The sequence below is a fragment of the Capra hircus genome, chromosome 11, assembly GCF_001704415.2.
Source record: "Capra hircus breed San Clemente chromosome 11, ASM170441v1, whole genome shotgun sequence".
NCBI lineage: Eukaryota > Metazoa > Chordata > Mammalia > Artiodactyla > Bovidae > Capra > Capra hircus.
Window position 1 is genome coordinate 68163477 of NC_030818.1, and position 15261 is coordinate 68178737.

Here is a 15261-nt window from a genome sequence, read left to right on the forward strand (position 1 = left end):
TAGGGGGAGTCCCTGTGGGCCAGGCAGACCTCTAGGTGTGTCCCTAGAAGGAAATTTTCTGGGGGAGGGAAGAAGGCATTAGGAGTGCCCTGTCACCCCAAGAGGCCCCCCGTGGAAGTGCTCTGAGCTATATAAATTCAGCCTAAGCTTTGCATATTGTTCCATTTATGGTTTCATCATTATTCGGAGTTACAAACTTTGGCAGCATATCTGCAATTTTAACCTCAGAGAACTTCTCAAAAACTGTTAAAATTCATCTCACCTGTGCCAAGGTGTTTCCTCTGGGGTTTGCCTTCCAAAGGCACCCTGGGGGCTTTAGTGGGTCAGAGGGTTGCTCAGGGGAGGAAGAAATAAAGGCCTACTACAATCTAGAAAGCTCAGAGCTGGCTGGGTGGCAGGCTGTGTTCACTCTCCAGGAACCCCGGAGGGCTCTCTGAAAAAGACAATTAATATGTATTTCATGCATTTTACTCATTTAGCTGTGAGTGTTTGGGCTCATTGCATAGAAACCTGCCCCTACAGCCAGTCTCGTCTAGCAATAACCAAGCCTGGCCTAAATTCTAAAACTCATTTAAGGTTATTAGAACCATTAACTCTAACTCAACTTCAACTTATGGGCACAGATCACTAACTACATTAAATGGCCAGCCTTTCAAAGTCAGGATGGCCTGTGAGTGAACCTGCAGCAGCAACCACTACCCTTGCAAAACACCTTACTGCTGGTTCAACTGCATGTCTCTACCATCCTGAGAAAGCTGTTATTACAGCTATTGAAGGATGAGAAAAATGAGGCACAAAGGAGTTCTGACTTGGCCCTAGAACAGAATCTTGGGGAATCCCAGACAGAATAGGGACTTGAATTCAGTCTTCTGACCCCAGAGTATGTTACCTAATGATTCTCTACCTTTACACAGAGGGGCTGACTTCTCCATACAAAGGTATCTTTAAAGACTGCATCGGATTAGTTTCTCTGCCCAAGAAAATAGTGCCACCCTTTCCCTGTGTTCTGATTGCAAGAACAGCTGAGCTGGAGCAGATCCTGTTGACCATTTGTTGCCAAATCCTGGATTACGCAGTAGACAAGAGGGGTTTTCTAGGACTACGTTAAAGTGAGTATAGTTAAGGTAAGGGTTTCAGGACCATGAACTAGAGAGAACCTTATTCTAAACCTCAGGATTGAAATCCAAAACCAGTTTTTGCTTTTGCCTGTTAGATGTCAATCAAAACTTAGTTCAGCTTCAGTGCTTATACACAAGGTCTTCAGTGTTCTCTATGGATTGATGATTGTCTGGCCTCTCCGTCACCCCTAGGCGTGGGAGATGAGTGAAAGTGGCATGGAAATGGGTAAGATTTGGGGAGACAGAAAAGCAGGCTCTTCATGGTTCTGATCTGTGTTTTACAAACTCTTGGTCAGGCTTCACTGATGGGCTAAGTCAATTTACTAAGACTGATACTTCTTTATTTTTAAAAAACTTTTTACCATGCCATGCGGGATCTTAGTTCCCTGGCCAGGGATTGAACCCAGGCCCCAGTGATGAAGGTGCTAAGTCCTAACCACTGGACCACCAGGTACTTCCCTAAAATAATTTTTAAAAATAAACATTTTTGAGGGTAGTGGCTTGCAATGTAAAAAAACTCTTTTTTTTTTTTTTTTTTTTTTACAACAAGTCAGTTTAAAAAAAAAGTTTAAAAGCCACTGGCAAGGTGGATTGAGAGCTGGAATGCCTAGGTTTATAATCCTCTGCATGTTATAGTAGGTTTCAGCTGTCAGGGAATATCATGAGGGTTATTTAAAACTTGCCATGTAGAAGCCTGAAGCCAAAACCAAAAGCTGGAAAGAAAAGATTTAGAAACTTGGTTTTAAAAATATTCCTAAATTTTCTGCCTTAAAAAGTATAAAAGAGAGGGTTTCCCTGGTGGCTCAGTGGTAAAGAATCCACCAGCCAATGCAGGAGACACGGGTTGGATCCCTGGTCAGAGAGGATGTCACATGCCGTGGAGCAACTAAGCTCGTGGGCCACAACTACTGAGCCTGTCTTCTGGAGCCCGGGAGCGGCAGCTACTGAAACCTGCGTGCCCTGGAGCCCGTGCTCCAAGGCCAGAGAAGCCACCGCAATGAGGAGCCCGCACAGCACAGCTACAGGAAAGTCCCCACACCAGTGGAGACACAGCACAGCCAAAAATAAATAAATAAAAATTAATTAATTAAATTTTTTTTAAAGTATAAAATAGAATTGAAAGGTAAAAAAAAACTGAAGAAAATACTTGCACACACATTTCAGAGTCAATGTTCTTAATATAAAAATGACTATTAACACAACACTGTAAATCAACTATACTTCAATAAAATACATTTTTTAAATGGTTATACATAAAAGTCTGCATATTCCAATAGAAGGAAAAAGGGCAGAGGCAAATCATTCAAAAAAGGGAGAGAAATGCAAAGATGTGCAACTTCACCAATAATGTTACTTAAAACATTTTTTTCACCTTCCAGTGTTTTTTAAATACCCAGTTTTGTCAAAGATGTAAGAATATAAAAGGCATCACATACAGCTGGTGGGACTATAATTAGATAAACTGGAGGGAAAATTGGCAATCCCTACCAGAAACTTTGAATATCATGTACCTTTGACTCAATAATTCCTCTTCAAATAATTTATCTCAAGGAAACAATGATGGGTGTGTTCAAGGTTGCTACAATAGTAGAAACTTGGAAAACACCCTAACTGTCCAACAATAGGAACGTTAAGATCTCCTTTGTGTAAAAACTGAAATAAATAACGTGCATAGCAGAGTGTCCTAGCTAAGTCCAGCCTGGGCTTAGAGTCTGGGCCATTTGTGGGGCTGGAAGGCTGATAACCCCTCTGGAATTCATTTCCCTTAGCTGACAGGTGAAGGCAGGAGGAAGAAGTTTGGGGAACACAGGATTAGGGAAAGGCAGACAATGGGACTTTGAAAATAAATGGAAAGAGAGGTTTGAGACAGAAGCATAAAAGCTGTTTTCATGAGGACTTTTTAGACTAAGTTGGCACGTGGGATTAACAATATAGATAAGTGTGGTGGTAAAAACTCTCCTGGAGAACAGTAAAGCAGATAAGAGTATAGGGAGTGTGGGTGAGGGGGGTACTTTGCAAGTTTATTTAGTGTAGTCAGTGCCATTTTCTTCTCCACGAGGGTAGTTAGGGAAGACCCCTCTAATGGATTGACTCTTGTCACTTTCCTGCATTGGAGAAGGAAATGGCAACCCACTCCAGTGTTCTTGCCTGGAGAATCCCAGGGACGGGGGAGCCTGGTGGGCTGCCATCTCTGGGGTCGCACAGAGTCGGACACGACTGAAGCGACTTAGCAGCAGTAGCAGCAGAGACCTGAAGGAAAGGTGAGAAATTCCAAAGGAGTCTAGGCAGAAGGGACAGGAAGTGCAAAGGTCCTGAGGCATCAACACACTTGCTGTGTTAGAGGAACCGCAAAGAGGACATGGGGCTGGAATGCAGTGAACAAAGAGGGGAGTGAGACATGACAAGTCAGTGAAGCAGCCAGGTCAGGTCATGTAGGCCATTATAGCCACTCCAAGGATTTGCCTTTTACTTTGAATGAGTCAGGGAGCCATAATGGGATTTTTGAGTAGAGAAGGGACACGACCCAAGTTATGCTTTTAAAGGATCACTCTTCAGAGTGCAATGTAGACAACAGAATTTGGGGTTGGGCATGGGGGGAGAAGATAGAAACTGGAGATAGTTAGAAAGTGAAAGTGAAGTCGCTCAGTCGTGTCGGACTCTTTGCGACCCATGGACTATAGCCCACCAGGCTCCTCCGTCCATGGGATTCTCCAGGCACGAATACTGCAGTGGGTTGCCATTTCCTTCTTCAGGGGGTCTTGCCGACCCAGGGATCGAACCCAGGTCTTCCGCGTTGCAAGCAGACGCTTTAACCTCTGAGCCACCAGGGAAGCCCCGGAGATAGTTAGAAGGCTACAGCAATAACCCAGGCAGAAGGCAGTAACTTGGACCAGGATGATGGCAGAGGAAATGGTAAGAAGTGTTCATGTCCTAGATATATTTTGAAGGTAACCTGGCAGGATTTGCTAATGGATGGGGTGAGATGTTGGTTTATGTGTCTTTGTGTGTGAGTGTGTGTGTGTGTGTACACGGGAACCCCACTTCATCCCAAGTGAATCAGATTGTCCGCATGCAGGTAGTTCATGATATTTCTTAAAAGCTTCCCAAGGAGATGCTAACCAGGGTTGAAAACCACAGCTCTACATTGGTCATAGATTATAGGAGACTCTCTTCTTTAATCTTTGTTTTATTTTCTATAATAAAAGTTGTCATCAGCGGGAAAGACATTTTAAACAAAACATCTCTCCTCCCCGCTCTGGGATATAAAATATGGGTAAGATAACAATCACAGGGCTTTATTTTACTATCTCCCATTGCCAAATTCCTACCATCCTTCCATGGCTAGCAGAAATGCTACCTCCTCTCTAGAGTCCCTTTAGCTCCCCCAAGCCCCTGCGATGGCTCACTTTTGCTTATTCATTTTTGGAGTGTAGTTCTCCAGATTTTGTGTGTGGAGCCTGCATTTTGACTGGAGGGAGTGGTCCTATAAACCCAGTCTGGAAACTGTCAAAGCAGGCCCTGGAGGGTTCTTTTTGTCTGGAGGCCACGGTTCAGCTGGAAGAAGTGGTGGAGAAAAGACCCGGAATGTCAGCCAGGGGGGCACAGGCAGGCCAAAGCCTGGCCCTGGATCTGGGGTAGACCGTGGCTTCCCCCGAGGCACTGGGCTTCTGGTTCATCCGTCCTGAAGCCCCAACACTGGGGAGGCAGGGAGTGAACTATTTGTATAAGCCATGGCCCAGGAATGTATCCCAAGTTCTCTGGCAGCAGGCTTCTGATTTGGAGGTCTAATAAAAAGTTACGAAGAGAAATGGAGAAAGCCTCTTTCCCTCTTACATCTGCGTTTCCCTCCACACGCACTGTTTAGTATCCTGCTTTATAAGCTTTCAAGTCCAATTATGACTAGTTTTCCCATGTCATTACACATTCTTCAAAAATATAATTTTGATGATCACATATGCTATTCTCGTTACCTAACCATCCGTTAATCACTACTCCATTGTTAAAGTGTAGAGTATTTCTAGTTTTTACTTCATATTAAATACCATATATCTGATCTAAAAGGAAGAATTAGAATGCAATCCCCAAATTTGGAGACTACAACCAAGAGGAAAAGTTCTTTCATTTTTCAAAGATTTCCCTACTTAAGAAAAAAATTCTTCTTTGGAAGTGCAATCACTCTCGCCAGCATCTGAGTTATATTTGTCTTTACTATTATAATTTATATCTGTATATAGCTCTATAGTTCATGAATCTCTTTTCCCCAAGTCATCTAATGGACACAACAACACTATGAAACAGGCTGTTATTCCCATTTTATATTTGGAGAAATGAGGCTCAGAAAGGCTACATGACATGTTCAATACAACAGTATTGAGTGTCAGAACTCAGACTTGGGCCCAGGTCTTGGGACTCCTAAAACCACATCCTCTACAATATGCAAAGTATTAGGCTAGGGTGTCCTGGGGGAAGAGATGGACAGACAGCAGTAGAAGGACAGGTATGGAACTCTACAAAGCAGTGTGGTGCACGCCACTGAAGACATACAGGTAAAGTAGCACCAACAGGGGCCTTTCAAGGACAAAGCAGTTCCTCTCATGGGGGAAACTGTAGAGGTTTTTGGAGAAAAATGACTAAAAGTCAGGTCTTTGAAGAGGAGTAGGATCTGAATATTTAGAGCAAGAAGGAGGACTTTCCAGAGGCGCAGTGAGAGCGAAAGGAAAGTATGGCTGATTGCGGAAAGGAGCAGCCCAGAGACGGGTAGGTGGGGTGGGGCTGAGAGGAATGGAATGGTAATTGTAGCCTCACAGAGGTTAGAGCCAGAGGGCCTTGGAACTCTGCTGAGGAAACCAGAGACGGGAAGGAATTTGCTGAAGGCAGTAGGAGGGGAGGAAAGGGCAGGTTCTTGATTCTACCCTAGCCTCTGGTCACCCAAGCCAGTGCTTCTTCCCTGCAATAAACTTGATCGATCTCCTGACTCTAAGGGGCCATTTCCATGGCACAGTCTTTGCAATGGATCAAGGACCTGAAGCAAAATGAGAGATCAGCACCAGACCTTGGGAGGAGAGCCAGGAGGCTACCGCAGTGGCCTGGCAAGATGACAGAGGAGGTCCGAAGAAGGAGGAGTCAGAGGAACAAAGAGGAGGGAACTGAGAGATAAATATTGCAAAGGTCACAGAGCCAGGACCTGATCAGATAAGGGAGGGAATGGAGAAGGGACGAGATCTGAGTTTCCAGCCCCTCAGAGAAGGCAGCTTGATCCCGGGAGGGGGCTGGGGGGAGTCAGTGAGGAGCCAGAGAGACCAGGTAGACTTCCAAAAAATCCTGCAGCATTGCAGAGCAGTCTGCACCTCTGGCTACAGTTTGTGAAAGATATATACGTTGCTATAATTGTTCTGGAAAAATACACAAAAAAGTGGTATCACTCAGCCTTGGGAGAAAAATGGGTGGTTAACAGACAGGGGTCTGTCTGTGGTCTCTCCCTTTCAGATATACCTTTGGATGAGCCACGGGCATGTAATATCTAATAGCAAAATAATTAGAAAAAAAGGTTTTCAAGTCGTATAGAAAATGGAAGCAAAGAAGTAAGAAAATAACACAAAGGAGTCATGGTTCTTTTTTCCTTCGGAAGGAGAGACGAGCACCTTGAAAATGTGAGGGGGAGGGGATAGTGAACCGTGGCCCGGGAGTGGGAGGAGAGAGCTCCGAGGCCCCCGAGGAAGTTGGGTTGCCAGGGAGGAGGAAGACATTTAGGAAGAGCAGGGTGGGAAGGAGGAAAATGGAGGGAGTGTTGCCTGCAGATTCTGCTCAGAAAGCGGGTGTGACACTGACAGCCGGCGGGCCGGCAACACGCTCGTGGACCTGGGGAGAACGACCTCGCAGATCTCCCTGGTGAAAAGGGGAATTGCTCCTGCTCTCGGGGCTTGACATTCAAGTCAGCACTATTTACGGTGGTAGAACGACAGAACTGTTAAGTAAACCAGCATGGCAGGAGGTCCCTTCATGCCGTGGATTAATATTAAGTGAATCCCAACTGGGATTTGGGGTTTCCATAAGCAACAGAAAAGATGCAGAGCGGTGTATATTATATGATGCCGTTTTGGAAAACAAAAGGAAGTGCCGTGTGTGCGTGCGTGTGTGTGTGTGTGTGTGTGTGTGTGAAACAAAAGGTGTACCGTGTGTGTGTGTGTGAGTGAGAGAGAGAGATCTTACGTGGTCATGGGGAAAATCACGGAAGTATACAGGTTAAAATTGGGATAGTGGAAGATGAGGAAGGGAGAGGGGGCACTCCTTCCTACTTACACAGTAAAAAGGAGCAAGTGCTAAACAGAAGCAGACACCACCCAGTACCCGAGATCCGCGGTAAAGTCCCTGAGGCCAAGGAGCCCGGGGCGCAGGCCGAGGCGCACCAGAGCAGAGGGAGGGCCCGGCAGCTTTATTTCCAATTCTCGGGCTTCGCTAAGGGCTTCCTCCCGGCTCTTTGTTAAGGAGGACCGGGAGAGCGCAGGGCGCGTGCTCCGCCGGCCCCTGCGGAAGGGCAGGGGAGGGTGCGCGGGTGGGGCCCTGCCTCGCTCTGTCGCGCCGCCGGTCTGCCGGGCCCTGCGCCCGGGCTGGCGTTCCCCAGCGGCCGCCGCTCCTCTGCTCGGCCCCGCGCCTCCCACCGCCGGACCGCCACCGCCTCCCGCCCGGACAAAGATGCCTGCCTCGGGCGCGGAGCCCCGCCGCCCCGCTCTCCGGCCGCTCAGCAGCCCTTTGTTCCACACCCCCTTTTTCTTTTTTATCCCCAGTCCCCCGCCCCTCCTCCCCCCGACCTCAGCTCCTGGTAACCTCTCATCTACTTTCTCCATCTTTACAAATTTGCCGGTTCTAGATATCTCCTGTCAGGAATCGCACAATATTTGGCCTTTTGCGTCAGGTTATTTTGCTTTGCATAACGTTTTAAAGATTCACTCATGTTGTGTATGAGGACTTCTTTTTTTTTTTGCAACCTAAAATTTACCATTTTAATGCACATTTTAAAAATTAATAAAAGGCAAACATGAAGAAAATACACAAAATCCTAGAGATTTCAATTTAACAAATTTATAAAAAGGCTTGCTTTCCTCCATCTGAGGACACAGCAAGAAGATGGTTTACCATCTGCAAGCCAGGAAGAGGGTTGTCACTAGACACTGAATCTGCTAGTACCTTGATCTTGTAATTCTCAGTCTCCAAAACTGTGAGAAATAAATGTTCGCTGTTTACACCATCAAATAAAGAGAAGCCAACAGCGTGCAGCTGGAAAATAATCAAGGGACTACACCCAAGTGAAGGATGGAAGTGGAGGAAAGCAGTTAGAACTGTCTTGTCAATAAAAATGTTAAGTGATTCATATTTAATTTTTTTTTTAAAGGAAAACAAACAAAAAAAGTAAAATAAAAGAGTGAATTCTCTGGCGGTAGTCCAGTGGCTAGGACTCTGTGCTCTCACTGCCTAGGGCGTAGGTTCAATCTCTACTGGGGGAACGAAGATCCTGCAAGCCAAGTTGGGTGGCCAAGAAAATAAAATGAAATAAAGTTTTCTAGTAACCACATTAACAAAAATTTCAAAGCAGTAAAGCATTTTACTTAGTCCAATGTAGTAAAAATATTATTTCAACATATAATCAATTTACAAGTTAGTGATCTATATCTCATTTTTTCATCCTTGGGCTTCAAGATTGGGGAGATCACATAAGTTCTCAATAGCCACATATGGCTACTGTATTGGACAGTCTAGGGTTGGAACCTGGGGTGGGTGTCAGACAGATATCAAGACCCATGTTTCATCCCTTCCTAGGCTGTGTAAACACAAATTACTTGTCTTCTTTCACCTGTTTCTTCATCTATAAAATGGAACTAACAGCAGTACCCACCCTCAGGGGTCATTGTAATGGTAGATGGGGCTTCCCTGTTGGCTCAGACATTAAAGTATCTGCCTGCCATGCAGGAGACCCAGGTTCCATCTCCTCGGGGCCGGAAAGATCCCCTGGAGAAGGAAACGGCAACCTACTGCAGTATTCTTGCCTGGGAAATCCCATGAACAGAGGAGCCTGGTGGGCCATAGTCCATGGGGTCCCACAGAGTGGAACAGGACTGAGTACCTTCACCAACACTTTGAACGGTGCATGAAGCATTTAGTATGTACTCAGTAAATGTAGATGATTATTAGTGGTAAATTAGATGACTACTCATTTGAATTAATTAATTTTGGTATTATTGTTATTGTGACTTCATTCATTCCCATCGGATGTTGTGCTTTAGAGACAGTCCAGAGGGACAGTTAAAAGAAAGTGACAAACTGGGAAAACTTATTTGCAACATATATGATAAGAAAAATATTACTTTTAATATGTAGGAAGCGCTTGCAAATAAATAAGAATATGAAGAATTTAAGTGGAGAATTCAAAAAAGGACACCAATATCTGATTTTTTTTTTAAGGAAGACCCATTTGAAATAAGTTCAGCTATCCTAGGAACTGAATGAAAATAAACACATGATACCATTGCTCAGTAACAAATTGGCAACAACTAGAATTCAGTGGCACCCAATTTTGAAGATGAGGTGGGGAGATCAACTCTTTATTCAAATCAAGATTTCCTGAAGTTTCAATTTTCAGATATACTCCTAGATTATCAGGTAAACAAGCAAAGTTCTGGCTTCAAGGGGAAGCTAGCCAGACAGCCTTTCTATCCACCTCATCCCTCTTCCAAACGAAGCTGAATAGCCACAAACACTTTTTGGCAAGTTTGATTTATGTTTACTTATCCCTTGTGCAGTCACTACATATTTGCTTTGGTAACAGTCCTTCACCTCTATTGTTGACATTTCATGTACCTTGAAATAGTCCCAACATTGTTCCAAATTTGGGCAGGGCTAACTGACATTCTTACTTAAGCCACAAAACCCCTAGAATATTCTTAGACCTTGGCTAATTCCTTCAGGAATGCTCTATCTGCCAGCAGGTTCAGCTACGTATTTGGGGGACCCAGTGTGAAATGAAAATGTGGAATCTCTTTTTCGTAAAAGAAGGAAAAAAGCTTTATCTTTTCTTCTGCAGTCTCTGCAACCTGTTATGGTGTTTGCTTTTTTTTTGTTGCACTCTCAGGCATGAGAATATTCAAGGGGCAAGTGTGGACCCTCCACAGGTGCCTGGGGTCCTGCACTTTTCAGTCTGGGAAAACTTGATCTAGGGCTGCGGGAAGAAACTCCCTCAGACTAAGCCAACCTTCGAGTCACTGCATTCTGCTCTATGGCAGGAGCCTTGAGGTGAAAGATGCCTCATGGTGCAGTCATCTCAAAGGGAGGGAGGGTTACAGGAAACAGGAAAAAAAAAATACGTTGGTTAGGAGGTCAAAATATCCCTGCACGTACACGAGTATCTGAAAGTAGGATTAATGAATCAGCCTCCAGAGAGCTGATCCACTCTGTGTTAATACATGAGGTCTCAAGCCAGGCAAGGCTGAGGGCCAGTCTGACTAAGCCCTGAGGTGAGTTGACACCGTGGGGAATCTCTGTGGATTGGCTGGCCAGTCTTCGGCAGTGACCCTATTCTGTCTCCCTTCATACACTTCTAGGAAGTTCCTAGACTGTTCAGGGGCCCAAATAGGAGAGAGGATGGTTAGTTGAAACCCTGCTTTATTGCATCACAAAATGCCTCTCTTGAGGCACTTCCAGGCCCCACCTTGGAGGGAAAAACCATCTGAACATTCAGTAAACATTCTAAAAGATAGTTATGTCAGAAGCCAGGGCTGGGGATGTCTTCAGTTACAGTCCAGGGACCAACGTGCCTCACTCCATGTAAAACCGGCTTCCATATGTGGGTGTTCCCTGCCTCCCCCATTCACTGGGAGTCCAACATTAAAAGAAGCCAACACAGGTCCCTCACTTTAGTCAGCCAAAGGATTAGAAATGATTCTTTCCTGACTCAGACGGAAGGGGCCAGCACCCAAATACCGGCAACTACATGAACCAAAGAGGAGGGTGGGGTGGAGGGTTGGGAAGGCAACCAAGTGGGCCTCATTTGGTGTCCTTTCCAACAGCTCCCCAGTCCCCAGTGTCCTCAGGGTTCAGCTCTTCCCAGAGACGGTTCTCTCCTATCTGGTCACTATGGTCAGCCCTGTCCCACCTGGAACACGTTCCTGTGACCACTTGAGTTTTGAGAAAAAGAAGAGGAGAAAGCCGAGAGCCTCTTATTGGTCAATATTACTCTTTTCCTCTCAGCAGCATTTACATTATTAACCATCTTCTTCTGAAAAGCCTTTTTTCCTTTTTTGGGGGGGGGTAGTGTGGGTGGGTAGGGAGGGGGAATATATCTCTCTTCTGGTTCATTCATTTTTTATTCACTCAGTTGTGCCTGCTGTATGCCAAGCATAGTGATGGATGTGGGAGACAAAAGGGTGAGACTCCTGGTGTCTGTCTTCAGGTTCACTCACAAAGGGCCTCCCCTTTCCCTGGCTACTCTTCCACCTCCCTCACTTCCTATTTTCCCTCTCGGTTCGCAAAGATGTCCTCTCCTGAGGCTTTTTCCTTTGGTCTTCTTCTTTTCTCCTTCGTGCCTTCCTTCACTCCCATAACTCCAATGTCTCAAAAGTCTCTTATAGCACAAAAGTCTCTTAAATCCTACCCCCAGTCGAAAACTCTCTCTTGAGCTACAGAACTGATTTGAGCAACAACTGACCAGTTATTTGTACCTGGATGTCCCACAGTATCTCAATATAATCCAAGAAAACACTTCTCTAACTTTCCATCACTCCCACCTGCTCCTGCCTTACCCCTCTTGACCACCTTATCCTTGTGACTGCAATGCTTATGTGAACAAAAACACTCTTTCCAAGATAAAAAGTATGGTTTGTTTGACTTTACCCATGCCCCTGACCTTCCACGGCCAATCAGTGGTCCGTTTCTACAGATTCTACAGCCAGGCTGTGTCCCACAGATGTCTCTTGATTTTCATTCCTGCCTCCACCCTGGCTGAGTCTCTCTTGGACTGTTAAAAAGACTTTTATCTGGTTTCCATGCTCCTTGCTTTTCCTATTTTTTAAAAAAATATTCTACTATTTTCTCAGGTCCCGCAGTGGTAAAGAATCCACCTGCCCATGCAGGAGATGCAAGAGACTTGGGTTTGATCCTTGGGTCTGATCCTTGGGTCGGGAAGATCCCCTGGGGTATGAAATGGCAACCCACTCCAGTATTCTTGCCTGGAAAAGGACAGAGGAGCTTGGCGAGCTACAGTTCATGAGGTCACAAAGAGTCGGACATGACTGACCACACACACACACAAATTGAGTATTTATATACTACTTTTTAAAGCACTCTTTATTTATTTATGGCTGCACTGGGTCTTCATTGCTGCATATGGGCTTTCTCTAGAACATGGTCTCAACATTTGTGACGCACAGGCTTACCTGAACCTGTGTCCCCTGCGTTGGCATGTGGATTCTTAACCACTGGATCAACAGGGAAGTCCCTGACTTTTCCTCTTTTTAATGCAGAGCTCCCAGCAGGCCTTTTTCTTGTATGCAAACTCTTCAGGGATTCACACTATCACCAGAATAAAATACAGAATCCCAAAGTTGACATCTAAGGGCTCATCAAAACAGGCCTGTCCTTTGCCACATATTCTATTTTTCATCAACACAGCCCATTTCTTTCTCCAGGGAATGAAGCATAAGATTGAGGCAAAAAGAGTTGATTTCCCATGGCTACATCTTCCAGGGCCTAGCACAGAGCCTTGTATGGAATCGCAACAAAACGAAATAGAAAAAATAACAACTTAGAATGAGAAGCCCTGGTTACTAACTGTTACACTTAGGTCACCTAATCTTTCTCAGCCTGTTTCCTTATCTGCAGTTTCCTTCCTCATGGTGCGTACTGTATATCAAGTAGATATATATGTGAAAGGCTTGACAGATAGCAAAAATAACCTATGTGAATTTATTTAGTCAATAATATTTATTCATTGAAAGGGAAACGGCTGAGGAGAATCACAGAGGGAACATGAGAAGCTACTCAGGAATAAGAAGGCACAGTGGTAAGCACTGCTATAGAAGTTGCCTAAAGGTTCTCCCCTCCAGTTGCACCTGGTCACATGGTGGAGACAGTCATCTGGCCCAGTCCTAGCATGAGTGGGGCCAGGGACAAGAGTGTAAATGGAGGCCCCTTTACCAAATGCCACATACCTGCATCAAAACAAAACCACAAAATATGAACTATGGTTTTATATAACTGAAAGTTTCACCGAAGTCAACTGAATTTAATTAATTTTACATAAATGGGGGTGTATCTTGATAAGACCAGCAATATAAAGTAATAAAATAAACATAATTCTTTTTAAAAAATAATTTTTAAAAATTTCTTTTTGACTATTCTGAGTTTTCGTTGTTGCGTGGGCTTTTACCTAGTTATGGTGCGTGGGCACTGCAGTGGTTTTTCTTGTTGTGGAGCATGGGCTCTAGGGCACACCGGCTTCAGTAGTTGTGGCACGTAGGCTCAATAGTTGTGGCTTACGGGCTTAGTTGCTCCTCAGCATATAGGATCTTCTTGGACCAGGGATAGAACTCATGTCTCCTGAATTGGCAGGTGGATTTTTTACCACTAAGCCACCAGGGAAGTCCTCAGAAACATGATTCTTAAATTATCATACAGTCCATGAAATTATTTCTCTTGTGCTTATTTTGGCAAAACCTCTAATGATGTGTGTGTGAAAGTCGTTCAGTTGTGCTGAGCGACTCTTTGCGACCCCATGGACTATATAGTCCAAGGAATTCTCCAGGCCAGAATACTGGAGTGGGTAGCCTTTCCCTTCTTCAGCTAATGATGTGTGGTAAGTGTAAAATACACATGAATTTTGAAGACTTGTTGCAGAAAAAAAAAGGAAATGCACAATTTCTCATTGAAATATATATTTATTATATACTGAAATGATAATATTTTGAATGCATTGGTAAATAAAATGTATTATTAAAATTAATTTCACCAGACTTCCTTGGTGGTAGGGGACACGGGTTTGATCCAGGAAGATTCCACAAGCCACAGGGCAACTAAGCCTGTGTGCCAAAACTACTGAAGCCCGAGCACCAGTAGCCAGTGCTTCCCAACAACAGAAGCCACCGCAATGAGAAGCCTGTGCTTGTGACAATTAGAAAAAGCCTACAAGCAGCAACCAAGACCCAGCGGAGCCAAACATAAATAAATACTTAAAAAAAATTAATCTCACCTATACCTTTTACTTTTTAAGATATACGAAAAAAAGTTTATTTATATTTTTAGCTTGTGTTATATTTCTATAGCATAGTGCAGACCTAAGGATTAAAAATTAAAATGAATTTGAAGTATATAAAATCTGAATAACTCAAAAATTTCAATGAATGTAAAATATAAAAATTTAAATTATTTTTCAAGTTTTCACAAATAATATTTCTTCCAAGACACTGAAAAATATTAAAGTTAAGGGCCTTCCTTGGCAGCCTAGTGGTTAGAACTCTGAGCTTCCACTGCAGGGGGTGAGGGTTCAGTCCTTGGTCGGGGAACTAAGATCCCACATCCCACGTGATGTGGCCAAAAAATTTTTTTAAGGTTTTTAAAAATTAAAAGGAAAAATATAAATCATAATTAATGAATATCAAACATTTAAATCCAAACTTTTATTTAATTTTTAACAAATAGTTTAAACAGAATGACATATTAATTTCTATAAAACAGAACTACTTATAATTCTAGGATTATATATATATTGACTTGACAAAGAATTATGCACATCACAGATACATTTATGAAAATTTAAGAGTAATATGAATCTTTTAATATTGAAAAAGTTCATTTCCTAAACTGTCATGTGCAATGCTGTGAATATTTGGTAAGCTATGAGTACATCAAGAAGAAGAAAGAAAATTGATGATCTGCACTACTGGGAAATGATACTTTATTTTTCAGGAATCTGTTGTATCTCTACTATGGTATATTGATGGTAGAGAAGGCCTTGGTGGCTCAGAGGTTAAAGCGTCTGCCTCTAATGCAGGAGACCCGGGTTCGATCCATGGGTTGGGAAGATCCCCTGGAGAAGGAAATGGTAACCCACTCCAGTATTCTTGCCTGGAGAATCCCACGGACAGAGGAGCCTGGCAGG